Source organism: Procambarus clarkii, chromosome 27 (assembly GCF_040958095.1).
Source record: "Procambarus clarkii isolate CNS0578487 chromosome 27, FALCON_Pclarkii_2.0, whole genome shotgun sequence".
In the NCBI taxonomy this organism is placed as follows: domain Eukaryota; kingdom Metazoa; phylum Arthropoda; class Malacostraca; order Decapoda; family Cambaridae; genus Procambarus; species Procambarus clarkii.
In genome coordinates, this window is record NC_091176.1 from 4,715,089 (window position 1) to 4,731,184 (window position 16,096).

Consider the following 16,096-nt stretch of genomic DNA (forward strand, 5'->3'; position numbering starts at 1 on the left):
AGACGGGACACTGTGTGTAGCTCTCATCCTGTAACTACACTTAAGTAATTACAGTATGTATGTATGTATGTATGTATGTATGTATGTATGTATGTATGTATGTATGTATGTATGTATGTATGTATGTGTATATATATATATATATATATATATATATATATATATATATATATATATATATATATATATATATATATATATATATATATATATATATATATGTCGTACCTAGTAGCCAGAACGCACTTCTCAGCCTACTATGCAAGGCCCGATTTGCCTAATAAGCCAAGTTTTCATGAATTAATGTTTTTTCGACAACCTAACCTACCTAACCTAACCTAACCTAACTTTTTCGGCTACCTAACCTAACCTAACCTATAAAGATAGGTTAGGTTAGGTTAGGTAGGGTTGGTTAGGTTCGGTCATATATCTACGTTAATTTTAACTCCAATTAAAAAACATTGACCTCATACATAATGAAATGGGTAGGTTTATCATTTCATAAGAAAAAAATTACAGAAAATATATTAATTCAGGAAAACTTAGCTTATTAGGCAAATCGGGCCTTGCATAGTAGGCTGAGAAGTGCGTTCTGGCTACTAGGTACGACATATATATATATATATATATTCATTCGTGTTCTGTCTTGTGTTTGAATTTAATACCCATTCAATACCCATTGTTGAAAGTTTGTTTTCACCTCATCCACCTCACCCAAATGTAGATATAAACTCGAAGATGTGCAAGCTCTATTCAGTTTCAGTTGTGTGTTTGTAAACTAAAGTCTTTGAAAATGTAATAAGTTTTACGAAACGCGCTCAAGTGTCGCGTCAGACTAGAAATAAAAATGAATTTTGGAGAATTGATCTTTGAATTACCATCAACAGTGAAAAGAAACATAAGAAAGATTGAGAAAATTTGTGTTAGAATTATTAATCTTACTTTTTCGGTCATATTTAATAATATATGTCTACAGAAAAGACTGCTACCAAAATATACTAATATATATATATATATATATATATATATATATATATATATATATATATATATATATATATATATATATATATATATATATATATATATATATATATATATATATATATATATATATATATATATATATATATATATATATATATATATATATATATATATATATATATATATATATATATATATATATATATATATATATATATATATATATATATATATATATATATATATATATATATATATATATATATATATATATATATATATATATATATATATATATATATATATATATATATATATATATATATATATATATAATTTTTTTTTTTTTTTTTTTTTTTTTTTTTTTTTTTTTATAAATAGAAAGGGAGTACCACCTCTAGCTGGAAGAAGGGGGACCCATAGCCTCGGAGGAAACCACGCATAACGCATTAGAGGGAATGTTTAGATCCCCTCCAATACAGTTTCTGTGTGCTTTTCTCCTACCACCCCCTTCCTTGAATATTTTTTGTGCTTTATTATGCATTTGATGGTTACAAGATATACATGAGTTGATACAAAAATAATAATGCAAAAAGGTGCTTAAAGGTTATGGATCTCTTGAAGAACACAACAATGGGAAACATTGATGAATGTCACAGACGGGTTCGATCATTGTTGCAAGTCAAACACTTCTTCGAATTCCTCTGAAGTTGGACTAGTGCCCAAGACGCAACAGGCATTTCCCCTCTGAATCGCAACACTGAGGCGCTGGAACAAGAAACTTTTTGCTCTCTGGTCTTTTGTAGCGCTGATCAATTTGTCCCCCAATTCCTTCAGGAACTTCAATGCACATTTTCCCCACGAACCAAGGGTCTCCGAGCCGATCGGAACAAAGCTGTAGCAGTGTGCTAGACCTCTGTATTTAATAATTTTCTGTGATTCCCTGAAAGAAGCAGCACCACCGCTTTCACGTGTGCTGTAGTGGAGGTAGGTACTGGCCAGTGTGGCAGCGCACGTGTAGTCCCATACCACTTGCTTACCATCCTTCCAAGGTAGCAAGGTGACCCCATCAGGGCGCTTCTGAGGGTCGTTAGGTCTGGATAAGTGTGGTTCTCTTTGTGCCGGGCAGCGGGCTGTGGCGAGGCTCCTCTTGATGATGTCGTTGACTTCTTCATGTCTTGCAATTTTACCCTGTGATTTACGACATACCAGACCATGACGACCATATTGGTCTGCCATCGCAGTTCCGCAGATGCACCTATGTTCGGTGAGGATGGGGGCGGCAAGGCGAAGGGCAACTCCAATGCGGAGAGCGTCATGACTGAGGCGAGTTCCCAGGGCTGCATTGGGCACAGCAAATAAAAAATCCCCGGCGTGGGGTGCTGTTACCGCTAGGAGGCGGGCTTTGTTTTCAGCATCAGCGTTGTCAATCATTGCTGTGACAGTCTTTTCCATTATGGGGCTATCCCAGTGGGCCTGCTTGTGGTCTTTTGGGACTTGTGGTCGGGGTTGAGGGTGTGCAATGGTGTCCCATTGTCTGGCTGCTTCGATGAACGTTTGATCATGAGTTCCCGCTGTCTCTCTCATACGCTCTGGTAGGATCTGCCCTACCAATTCGTTGGCTGCTGTACATGAGGATAAGAATGCTGGAAGTGCTACCTCAGTTGCCTTTCGTATGCCTATCCCTCCAAATCTCACTGGTAGTGTTGCTTGGTCCCACTGACTGTCATCTAAATCTAGGTTGAGCGCCTTCCTGAATATTGACCTGAGGAGCTCATCATATTGATTTAGAAGTGGGTTGCCAAAAGTTGGTGCACACCTTAAGAAGTATGTTAGCCTCTTCGCTTAGTATTAGCTTATTATACTATGTTATCCTTCGTAGTATCTTCGCTTATTATACTATGTTAGCTTAGTATGTTAGCTCCTCTTATATATATATATATATATATATATATATATATATATATATATAATATAATATATAATATGAAAGGAAGTACTACCTCTGTTTGGAAGAAGGGGACCTTTATCCCTGGAGGAAACTACACATAACGCATTAGCGGGAATGTTTAGGTCCTCCTCCAATACAGTTTGTGTGCTTTTCTACTACTACCCTCATCCTTTTGTATTTTGTTGTGCTTTATTAGATATTTAAAGGTTACAAGATGTACATTGGTTGATACAATGAGTGCTTAAAGGTTATGGATCTCTTGAAGCTCCTCCACTTCCAGACAGGAAGCCTGGATGCAGCAGGCGTTTTCCCTCTGGATCGCCACACTGAGGCGCTAAAACATAAAACTGGAAGCCCTTGGGTTCCTGGTGACGTCAGTGAGCCTGGAACCCAATTCCTTGAGAATTCCCAAGGCACTCCTACCCCAGGAGACATGCATCTCAGACACTATGAGAACAAAGGCATATTGACATTCCAATCGCATGTATTTGACTGATTTTGTTATTTCTCTGTGATTGGCCGCCCCACCTGCTTGATCAGCACCGAAGTGTATGTAGATGTCAGCCAGGGTGGATACACATGTGTAGTCCCACACCAACTGTTTGCCCCTTTTCCAGGGGTATATAGTGCTGGCATCAGGGCGAAGTGCAGGGGTCATCTAGGTTTTGGTCTAGGATGCGAGGTTCTCTCTCCACTGGGCACTGAGCTGCGACAAGGCTCCTCTTGATAATGTCATTGACCTGGTTGTGTCTTGCATGCCAACCCTTGATGATGGAGGGGGGACTCGAAGGATGGATGATGGAGGGGGGATTGGATGGGTGGATGATGAAGGGGGATTGGATGGGTGGATGATGGAGGGGGGGACTGGAAGGATGGATGATGGAAGGGGGGACTGGAAGGATGGATGATGGAGGGGGGACTGGAAGGATGGATGATGGAGGGGGGACTGGATGGATGGATGATGGAGGGGGGATTGGATGGGTGGATGATGGAGGGGGGACTGGATGGATGGATGATGGAGGGGGGACTGGATGGATGGATGATGGAGGGGGACTGGAAGGATGGATGATGGAGGGGGACTGGAAGGATGGATGATGGAGGGGGGACTGGAAGGATGGATGATGGAGGGGGACTGGAAGGATGGATGATGGAGGGGGACTGGAAGGATGGATGATGGAGGGGGGACTGGATGGATGGATGATGGAGGGGGACTGGAAGGATGGATGATGGAGGGGGACTGGATGGATGGATGATGGAGGGGGGACTGGATGGATGGATGGTGGAGGGGGGACTGGATGGTTGGATGGTGGAGGGGGACTGGAAGGATGGATGTTGGGGAACTTGATGGATGGTGGGGAAACTGGAGGGATACTTTGGGGTTACCTTGAGGTAGTTTTGGGGCTTAACCCTTAAATTGCGCATCGCATCACATGATGCTTTGACCGACTTGCAGAAAATTGCGCATCGCATCATATGATGCTTTGGAGTACTACGCAAGAATTAAATGGCCCGCGGATACACAGGGTTCACCACACCTTCATCAGGGCTCATGTAAACAGACGCCATTTTAAAAAAAAATCGTGGGCCAAATTCCCGGGTGTTAGGGACCTCAGTATTGAGTGAGCTACCAAGCCTGACGCACACAGCATGAGCTCACAGCACTGCTGTTCAGCTTGTGACTACAGCATCGCCTAAAAATGCCATAATATAATAATATACTTGTTCATGCTATTATGTAGCGATGATATTATTACAGAAGAACCCTGACTGTGATAAAACTGACCAGGGTTCTGATAATAGCAGGATTGTGGTGATATTTAGCGCTGTGCTCCATGGAGGGAGGAGTAATGCTGTGGGAGGGAGGGTGGTGGCGTTGTCTTCTGACTGTGTGTGGCCACCTTTTATTGACTGCACTCACCATACCAGCTTAGTGGTTCACTATGGTGAACACGAATGTAGATACTTATATATAGCGTCTGTATATAGTGAATAAAAGCAAAAACAGTATTGTGGGAGGAGAATGTGAGTGAGTCAAGTGACTTGAGGGAGGGAGGAAGTAGCAGCGCCACTGCCACTGCCACTCAGCATGCTAACTTAGTGGTTCGTTATGGTGAACAAAACATGCAGATACTTATATATAACCAGTGTATATAGCGTAATAACCGACAAAGTATTTGTTCACTGTTTGATGAACATAATTGAATTAACAATATGAACACCATATTTTTTAATACAGCGATGATTCACTCATTTTATTTTAAAATATATCACATTACACACTATTGAATAATATTACAGCAAAAAAACTATGAAAAATCAATCAGAGACATTGAAATAATTAGGTAATTATCTCTTTGTGACAACTCCGGCCTGACAGCTGGCGAGCAATAGACCGACTGGGACGCACGCTCAGTCAGCGCCTGTTTTTTGCCAGACTTCCCCGCCCTATAGCGGGCAATATATGCCACTTACGATTTTTTTTATTATTTTTCCCATGATCAGTGAACAGAAATTAACAGATTAGAAAGAAAAAAGTTTTTTTTTTGTATCCGCCTGTGGGTGTCAAATGGTATATAGCCATGCGCCATTTAAGGGTTAACGTCCCTGTGGCCCGGTCATCAACCAGGAGAGCGACGAATGGTAGGGGGAACTGGATGGATGGATGGGGGTGGATAGTTGGATGGTGGGGTTAACCTCCATCCCCCACCCCGCACCCTCCCTACTACCCCCATCCTGCCACCAAACCCTCCTCGCTGTCTCCATCCTTCACACCGGACAACCACCCTGCCCGAGCTGTACCTTCTCAGTCATATCTGGACGGTATGACTGAACGGAAGGATGGTGGATCAGGAGCAGACTGCTTGACATTAAACTCTTGTTGTGTACTGACTGTGAAAACCTGATTGACTGTAAATAGCTGAATGACTGTAAATGCCTTACCCATCCATCTGATAAGAATAAGCAGAGAGATGCTTATCCTGCACGATAAAACAACAACACTATCGTCGGAGGTGTCCGAGAATTTGCGAGAACCAGCAAGAATGCTTGGAAGCACGACGTGGTTTTCTCGTTAACCGAGCGGACGTGCGTCAATCGAGATAAATTTTCTGTGGGTGGCTCGCTCATTACCTGAAATGCTCGTAGATGCGGCTGCTCGTTACCCGAGGTTCCTTCCTCTGTATTGTTTTATATTTATTCTCATATAGCTGTAATATGTAATTCCTCTGTATTTTTTATATTTATTCTCATACAGCTGTGATACAACATTTTTGTTGTGTGTTCAGATATTAATAACTACAGATATTAATAAATGGCGTATGGAAGATGGTGCGGAGGTGGGGGGGGGGGGGCAGGAGGAGTAGAGGTGTTACTGTTTGGAAGGGGATTATAACATCAGGCAGTGAGGACCTCTCTGGGGTACACTCTCTCCTATGTTTTGCCTGCATACCACTAGGACCTGGTTGTGATTCACTGCTTGTTTGTCTCACTAAAAACCTTTCCATAGATTTTTGTTTTTCCATACGTTTTAATTTTTGTCTGTAGTGAGGCATCACAGTGTCATTAAAAAGGTTAAGGCAACAGCCTACTGCACCGTTATTTGGGTGAGTCGTTTCAGCAAAAGTTTGGAATTCTTCCCATGCTACACACATTTTCTTAATTAAACACTTTCGCACTCTTGTGGCGCTTGAGGGCGTCTCCAATTTTTCTCTCGTGACCGAGGTTTTGACTCGAAAATGAGTCCAACAATAAAATATTGTTATAAAATTCTTTTTTTTTGTTTTTTCAATCGTCTTGGGGATAATTTCAAAATGAGCGCCTTTAAATTGTGCACAATTTGATACCAAAATGAAACATGTAACACAAAACTTGATGTCAGAACACTTGAAAGATTATAAATACGTTTTTGGTCAAAATGTTAAAATATGTTAAAATTCTATTTATTGTGCTATTATTATGGGACTAGTTTTAAAATGCGTGCCTTTATATTGTGAACAATTGGATACTAAAATGAAAGATGTAACATGAGAAATTTATGTCAGAACACTGGAAAGATATAAATAATTTTGTAATGATGAGCGTCCAAAATTAAATTATTTGTTAAAATTCTATTTATTGTTCTTTTATTATAAGACTAGTTTTAAAATTTGTGATTTTATATTGTGAACAATTTGATACCAAAATGAAAGTTGTGAGACGAAAATTGATGTTATTAACATTGTCACGCGCCGGGCATGCGCACCGCCAACTTAGAGGTCACACCCCCGGCATGCAGGCGAGCGTGCGGGCAAGAGCGCGGCGACACTGAAATGTGTATACTCATTTCAGTTTTCTCACCTTAATTCTCGTGCTACGTCGTTCGTTTTGGTATCATTGTGTTCACAATAGAATTCCCTACAGGTGTATATAATGTCCAAAAGCTCACAACATCATGACTCACAACAGCAAAGCCTAATTTGGCAAAAGTTACCCGTGAGCGCACAAAATCAGTAAAATGTGTTTACTCGTTTCAGTTTTCTCACCTTAATTCTCGTGCTATGTTGTTCGTTTTGGTATCATTATGTTTGCAATTAAATTCCCTGCAGGTGTATATGCATATAATGCCTGGCATGATTCTCCGCAGGAAAGCCTACAGTTACTCGCAAACGAGCAATTGGCACACCGCAACCTAATGTGTCTACTCATTCCGTTTGATAACATCAATTTTCATGTTATGTCTTTCATTTTGGTATTAAATTGTTTGCAATATAAAGGCGTGTATTTTAAAATTAGTCCCATAATAATAGAGCAATAACTGGAATTTTAACAAATATTTTAATTTTGTACACTCATCATCACAAAATTATTTATATCTTTCCAGTGTTCTGACATAAATTTTTGTATTACATCTTTCATTTTGGTATCAAATTGTTCGCAATATAAAGGCACGCATTTTAAATCTAGTCCCAAAATAATTGCACAATAAATAGAATTTTAATTAACAAGTATTTTAAAATTTTGACCAAAAACGTATTTATAATCGTTCATATGTTCTGACATCAGGTTTCGTGTTACATCTTTCATTTTGGTATCAAATTGTGCTCACTCTAAAGGCACTTATTTTAAAACTATCCCGAAGTCGATTGGATAATTCAAGGGAGCCGATCGGCCGAGCGGACAGCACGCTGGACTTGTGATCCTGTGGTCCTGGGTTCGATCCCAGGTGCCGGCGAGAAACAATGGGCAGAGTTTCTTTCACCCTGTGCCCCTGTTACCTAGCAGTAAAATAGGTACCTGGGTGTTAGTCAGCTGTCACAGGCTGCTTCCTGGGGGTGGAGGCCTGGTCGAGGACCGGGCCGCGGGGACACTAAAAGCCCCGAAATCATCTCAAGATAACCTCAAGATACAAAATGAATTTTACACAAATATTTTTGTATTGGACACGAGCGCTGTCTATGGCTAGGACTCAAGAGAAAAAAAGTGGACACGAGTGTCGTCCACAGCCATCGATACTGTTAAACTGAATGAGTATACACATTAAGCCGCGGTGTGCAAATTGGTGCTCATTCAAGGGTAACTTTAGGCTTTGCTGTGGGGAGTCACGCCGGGCTTTTGGACATACTATGCATGTACAGGGGTGCCTCGGTTTAAGAGTTTAATCCGTTCCTGGAGACAGCTCATATTCCGAAAATTCGTAAACCAAAGCTAGTTTCCCCATAAGAAATAATGGGAAATGAATTAATCCGTTCCTGAGTACCCAAAAACCTCACTTCAAACTAAATTTTATACCTATTTCATCTGAATAAACCTACTAAACTATGTTCAAGTTATTACTTACCCTTGCTGATGACTGCTGAAGGCATATGGAAGATGGTGAAGAGGGGAGAGGAGGAGAGGTATTACTGTTTGGAAGGGGAGTCCCCTTCCATTATAACATCAGGCAGTGAGGACCTCTCTGGGGTGCATTCTCTGGCACGTTTTACCTGCATACCACTAGGTCCTGGTTGTGGCTCACTGCTTGATTTTCTCACAACAAATCTGTCCACGGAAGATTGGTTTTTCCCTTCTTCGCAAGATGTCTCTGTAGTGAGGCATCACATTGTCATTGAAAAGATTAATGCAATGCCCTACTACAGCTTTCTCTGGGCGAGTCTTTTCAATAAAAGTTTGCATTTCTTCCCACATCTGACACCACTTCTTAATGGTTGCAGAAGGGACATTCTGTACCGCCTCATCCTCCTCCACTGCCTCATCCTCCTCCACTGGAGAAACATCCTCAGCTGGGTCTTCTTGCTGTTCCTTTTGAAGGGCTTGGAGTTCTTTGGTGGTCAGTTCTTCTTTGTGCTCCTCCACCAGCTCACAACACACAACACTCAGAACACTATGAATGCCACTTCTTTTTCTAATTTTCTCAAACCATCTCCTGCTCGCCTTAAACTCTTTTGCATTTGCATTCACTCGTTTCAGTTTTTTTTTTTAAAGATCTTCATGCAATTTCCTTGCTTTTACACAAATGATGGCCTCTGAAATGCAATCACTCGCTAACTCCTTGCTGTGTATCCAAATTTTAATAATAACTTCAACATCCTCAAGTGTGTGTGTTCTATGTTTCGTGATTATTGATACGCCTTTTGCCACTTTAGCACTCATAACGTCCTTTTTCTTAGCAAGTATGGTGGATATCGTTAACTGAGATTTGTTGTACTGCCTAACTGGATCAGCAACCCACACACCATCTTCATATTTTCGAATGATCTCTTGATTTTGCTCTATGGTCATCCTCACATGTGTTTTCATATGTTGAACCTTACCACTGACTTTCTTGGGACCCATGTGATATACAGTATAATAATCAGTTTTATGTTCAAAAAGCAAAAAATCACCAAAAAAAATAGAATTTCTTATAAGCGTGATCGTCACTAAGCGGGCGGCTCTGGTAAACTGAGGCAGGTCGGCTCGTGCAACCGGGAACCATGCGCTCGGTCGTCCCGAACGTGTACCAACAAGTATCATTAGTCAACGACACTATCCTAAGTCGAGTCGCATTTTCCGATTGATTTATATCGTAACTCGAAATTATCGTAAGTCGGGGCAATCTTAAGTCGAGGTGCCACTGTACTGAAATAAAGTGCTACATAACTACAGTATATGGAAAACACACCACTGACTTCAGATTTTACTTCATGTAAATCAAATGTGGTTTACTACAGATTTTGATATTTCTTGAAGTACTGTACAGTATAGGACATGGGTGACCTACGACCCATAACCCCCTCATGTATTGTCTTGAAAAGTTGGATAAGACTAGCTACAAACATCTGACTTCCAACCTCAGACATTCTTTTTCATAAAGTTAGATGATATAATGTTTATTTTTGGTGGGAGCTCTGTCTGCTCCCTGAAGCTAATTTACTGATTAAAGTCCCATGCTACTTGAATGTCATCAGTTGTGTTGTTCGTGTCGCCTACCAGGGACCACGAGCCAGAACCTGGCCCCCCTCTGGAGAGACGCAGAGAACGATGGCACATGATTACATTTAAAGTCTATCATTTCTGCCATTACCAGGGAAGGCACCCAGAAAGATAGGCATATGAAATCAAACCACTCCATGGTTTAAGACAAGACACAAACCCACAAAATATCAAAAGAACTGCTAAAAGTTAACAACCAAAACTTGATTGTTAACTCCCCTTCCCCACTAGTTACCTCCACCGTTCCCCTCATTGAGGGAAGGAGGGAGCTGGGCTGCCACCAGTCAGTTCTTGATTGATGTATGCAGTGTCGGTGTCGCTCTGGCTGTGTTGGTGTTGGTGTTTTCTGGCCTTTGAGGTAGTCTTCCTAAACAGAGGTGTACATGAGCCAGGAGTTTTTATACTACAGCTGTATGTGCTCGGGGTTTCCTCGCTTGTGGTCCTCATCCTTTGGGTAAACTAGGGGTCTTGCTCTGGGTTTAGGAATTTTTTTATCAGTGGGGGGCACGGCGGATGGCACTGCCTGCTGTTTAGCTTGCATTAGGCATGCTGCTGTTTCTCCCAGGCGTGCTTGTTTGTTACTGTTGAGCCTAGGGGATTTTTTGCTTCACTTCTTGTTTTGTTAGTATTTTATTCGCTTGCTTCTTGCATAGAAGTTCTGCCTTTTGTCTTATTAGGCGTACCTAGGGTGTGTGTGGTGTAACTCCCTTGCTGCCCCCTGGGTTTTCCTAGTGGGTTCTGGTGGGCTGGTTGCCTGCCTTGACAGGGTTTACTGGCATAGCTGGCTCCAGTGCCTGGGCTTCCTGTAGGACTCATTCACCCTGCAGGCCCTGGAAAATCCCTGCTGGCTCGGTTGTACAGTGTACCTCTTCCGACCCTACTCTCGCCTTGTGCGAATTTGAGGATTGTTCATTTTCTGTGCCACCAGGCATTGATCATACATTCTGCCTCCGTCTTGCTGCTTGTTGGGTTGGTGACACATACTACCCTAAGTCATGTGGTACAGTGGTATTGTTCTGAACCATAGTGGAAACTGACCCAACTATGGGATGGGTTAATCCATGTATCGCGGTTTCAAAATGGTCACCCATGTTGGAATAAACGAATGCGGAAAGAATATTGTTAAAAACATCTTGATAACTTGTTAAACCAAGATTATTTATTAGTCAAAGGAAAGACAGAAATGGGATCCACATGTAAAACCTCTACCAGACAAATATTTTAAGTAAAACCGAAGATATTTATAGTTTTATAGAAGTGGCAGTTTTCATCAGTCGTCGAGCTCGAAGCCCGCAGCATTCATCTCAGAACAATGCCTATTTCACGCAGATTCCTTAACCACCGTGCTGTGCCGAGTTTATTGTGAAATTCCCCCGGTGCGCATGAAATAAAGTTTTCCCAAACAATTTTTTTTCTTCATAAAATGATAAATTCCCTTCCCTGAACATGTCTATGTAAAAATAAATACCAAATTCCACTTACTTTGGCTGTGGGGACGTGGACAAGGTGCGCTGTGACGTCATCAGGGCCTAGTCGCCCATGCGTGAATCGCCCAGACACGGTCGCGCGGGCCATTCAAGCACCGGGTGTTGAACAAATATATTATCAATTACAGTATTTGTTTTATGTATTTCCAGTTCGGTTTTATTTTTTTTTTTTTTATCGTATATGATACATATTTGTGTCCTTTACAATATGTATACAGTAGAACGTTCATAATGTTCCATGGAACTGTGAAACATGTGTTAGTAATGTGTCCACAATAAATGTTTATTGTCGCAATATTACCTGTTAAAAATTCACTAAAATTATAATATGTACAGTTTCACACACTATTTACACAGTAACACTGTATTACACTCAGTACTTCGGAAGTGAGTAATAATCAACGAAGTAGTCCATGGTACACAGCGCGACTTCGCTCTCAGTACACCAGGTACAGATAAATTTTCGCTTCCTGTTTCTTCATTCTGTGTGCTTGCAAATAACGCACTCACGTACACCCTTGGCTTTAGTACTTGTAGGTTGTATGTAGCCAAGCTTGTAAAGTATAAGGTAGTATTGAAAAGATTATAGGAAAAGATCAATTTGTAAGGTAGTCTTGAAAAGATCAATTTGTAAGGTAGTCTTGAAAAGATCGCTTTGTATGGTCCCACACAGGAAGAGATTCAGCTTACCTCAAAGAGTGTTCGTCAGTCAGAAAGAGATTCAGATATTCTTGAAAATATCTATGGAAAACACCACCATGGAAGCCACTAACACTGTTCATCTATGCTACTTGTATCAGATGCATCATCACTGAATGCAGAAAACGATCCATCTATGTATCATCTAAATAAATTGGAGATAGCATAGGATTGCAAGGGTGACACTCAGAGCTACAACTGGATACGCTTGCTGTATCGTCCTCATAGGTTCTATATCACTTACATCCGACCTTTGTACTCACCTATTTGTGCTTGCAGGATCAAGCATTGGCTCTTGGATCCCGCCTTTCCAGCCATCGGTTGTTTACAGCAATGACTCCTGTCCCATTTCCCTATCATTTTGTGTTAGGTCCTTATTGTGCCTAGCTTCACCAATATTATGATCCTTATGATCTTCAAGCAATAAGGTTTGAATTTCACAGACAGAGCATTATCTTTCAACACCGCGTCGGACAGGTGTTTGGGAGCCAGAGGCGCATGCGTCACCCATGGTAGCTCATTCAGTACTAACCCAGCCAGCAGCCCTAGGGCATTCTGGGAATTTTTTCCATAATGGCTGCCTCTCACTGGAGATCCTAAAAGTCCTTTTCGTACACAACCAACCTCGTACACATTTAGAATTGGTACAGAAAAATAATAAATAGTTTTCTCGGTTGGCGCAGTTAAGTGGTTAATAAACGTAAGGGTTTTATATGTCGCAAGAAAGATAGAAATATAAGCTTCATTCTAAATATCTTATCATGGGCATATTTAAATTTAAAGTGAAGATACGTGTATTTTTATAATCGCCGATCTCCGACTCCTGACAGATCGATCGACCGAGCAACTCTCTCTCGGAACAATATTTATTTCACGTGAATTCGTTAATATACATACATGTTTTATATGTCTCGAGAAAGGTCATCTCTGGTTGGGTGGCTTCAGGTGTGGTCGGAATGGCTACGTCTCTTAAGTGGATTTTCGCCTTTCTTCTGATTCTGGAACAGGTTTCTCTGACTCTCTGGTTTATTCTGGACTTTTTGTGGTTGAACTAGTTAATTCCTTGTCCCTCTTTCCAGATGACTAAACTGTCCTAGGTCCATCTTACTCTCGAGCTGAACGCTGGGGACCTGGACCTCCGAGACGCTTGCTGGCACGTCCCTATTCATCGGAGGTTCAGAGATTGTTAGGGTTTGTTGTGGGGCATCAGGTTTACCGCTTCCAGGTCCTCCCGTTTGTACCTGGAAGCGGTAAGATGGATCCACTCATTTTTATGAACTTGGCTCTGGTTGTGGTGACCCAACGTCACCTCTTAGGTGTTTGGGTTTTAGCCTGCTCAATGGTGACTGATGTGTGCTTCCAGCCAGTTCATGTATCTGATAGCCAGGGGTCTGGTTCTTTCCCAGCTCGCCTGGTTTGAGTTCTGGTGGGTTGGTGGAGGTCACAGTTGGTTCCAACCCAGGTTCAATCTTGGTTGGGCCACATTTGGGACTCTTGGTCTGTGTCATGGTCCCTACCTCTGGCGGCCTTGTCTCGGTTGCAGTGCCGCTGTTTGTTGGTGTTGAGTCCACCCTGGGTGACTTGCCAGATACTTGAGTAGCTGTGTGGGAGCCTCAACTTTGCCTTTGGGATGGGCTTCACTTTGGTCCCCTGCCTATTTGGAGCTGGACATTGCATATAGTTCTTATTCTTGGTTCTCAGTGGGGTTTGGCTCTCTATGCTGTTCATGTTCTGGGAGTGTCCAACGTCCTTTTCGACAGTCTGTCCGAGTTTTGTCCCGGGGTGATGACAAAGTGTAAATGTCAAAAAAATAATGTTTTGTCTGAGTGATGACAGTCCACTCAGTTCACTGAGTGGACTGTCATCACTGCTTCCTTCCTCTTGTTTTGCAAGACTTTCAGGTCCTGGACATGGACTTTTTTATGTTGGCTTTGTCTTAGCATCTCCTCCTTTACACGGTGCCATTCCCTGACTGTAAGGTCCTCACAATGAATGCCTTTCAGTTGGACTGGTTGAGGTAGGGGTTTCTGTGCCTCTTCCACCCGGTCCAGTTGTTGCTCCAGGGGCTGGTGTGGTTGGAGTCCTACAACGGGATGGTGTTCCTTCTGACAACTTGGTAGCCAGTCAAGTCTTGGTTTCAGGCACTACTTGTTCAGCGTCCAATCCCAGGCCTTTATCCACAGCTCTGCCTCTTTCCAAGGCCTGGGCGAGTGACGTACCTCGCTGGTTCGACCTACTCCTCCATTCTTGCCATCTGATGTTTTTGACGTGTGTTTATCACCATCTTATGGTGATCAGGTGGCTAGTTAATGGTGTCCCACTGGAGACAGTTTGTCAGTGTTTAAAACCCGAACATCCTGATGACAGTTTGTCATGGCTTGTTGAGCCTTCCTCCACTTTGTTGTTTCATTGTTGCTTTTCAGTTTTTGATTGGTGGTTCCATCCTCTTTTTGGCTTTTCCTTGCTCTGTGTCTTCTTCCGTATACTGTCGCCTACTCTCTTCTTGCGGTGTTGCCAGGCTGGTCTAGCTTGCATTCTGGGTCATTTCCTCTGGCCCTGTTTCACATGCTTTCTTGTACTGTACATCGTTTCACCTGCACCAGCCTGCACCTGTGCTACCTGAGCCTGCCTGGTCCCTTGACTAAGTTCTTTCTGTTTCTTTCATCTATTCTGTTTCCAGTGGCCCCTTTGGACCTGGCCTGTTTCAGTAAGCATTCTTTTGCTTTCTCTGGCTTCTGGTTGCCAGGTGAGGGGTGCTTCTTGAGGACCTTCAGCACCGAGGCTTTTGTTTTGGCAATTGTGGGTGCTTTGTTGGGTTGCCGGTGGATCCTCTGGTGGTGAATGCTTGGTTGTTTCTGCTGGAGTTGTATCATTTATGGTGCCGGCTTTATGCTGCTGCCATTGTACCACCTGTTCTATTTTGGTGGTATCTTTGTGGTTCACTCTTGTTTCCCTAGTTCCCTGTTCCAGGGCTCATGTTTCTCAGGTCATCCGCAGTGTCTTATGCCCTCATGCCCTTGATGTGCTTCTGTTGGCCAATCTTTCTGCATTCTTTTCTCATATGTCTCTTGCCATTCTTTGGTCAGCGGTTGCAGCTAGTTGTCTCGACTTCAAGTTGAGGAGCGAGAGCCGATCGCCTCCTGGTCCCTCTTGTTTTTGTCTTTGGGCAAGTAGCTCCAGGGAGCCAAAGGGGCTCCCTCCCCCAGAAAACCAGTGTTGAATGTAATGAAACACGTGAGACCTTTAGACTTCCTGCCAACCCTCCCTTACTCCAGACGGCAGTTTTTCGCATGTTTTTGACATCCAGCCTCAGAATTGGGGTGTGGATAGCTGGTGAGAGAGGGTTTGGTGCTCACCCTTTCCACTCCTGGGAGGGGGAAGCTGCTCAGATAGCGGTATGGTGACATGGTGACATCATGCTTGTTTTCATTTAGGGAGTTCTGTCCACTAGTTCGGCTTTCAGTAGCAATTTCTTAACCAGAATAGGGGTTTGTTTTGGGGCGCATACCTTTCTGCGTGCCTG

The 16,096-nt window shown here is 42.3% G+C and overlaps 1 protein-coding gene across 6 annotated transcripts in view; it reads left to right on the top strand.

Moving 5' to 3' along the window:
* Window positions 1-16,096, top strand: part of LOC123762743 (REST corepressor 1) — a 177,230-nt gene that overhangs the window by 142,721 nt on the left and 18,413 nt on the right. The gene's annotated exons all lie outside the window — the stretch shown is intronic.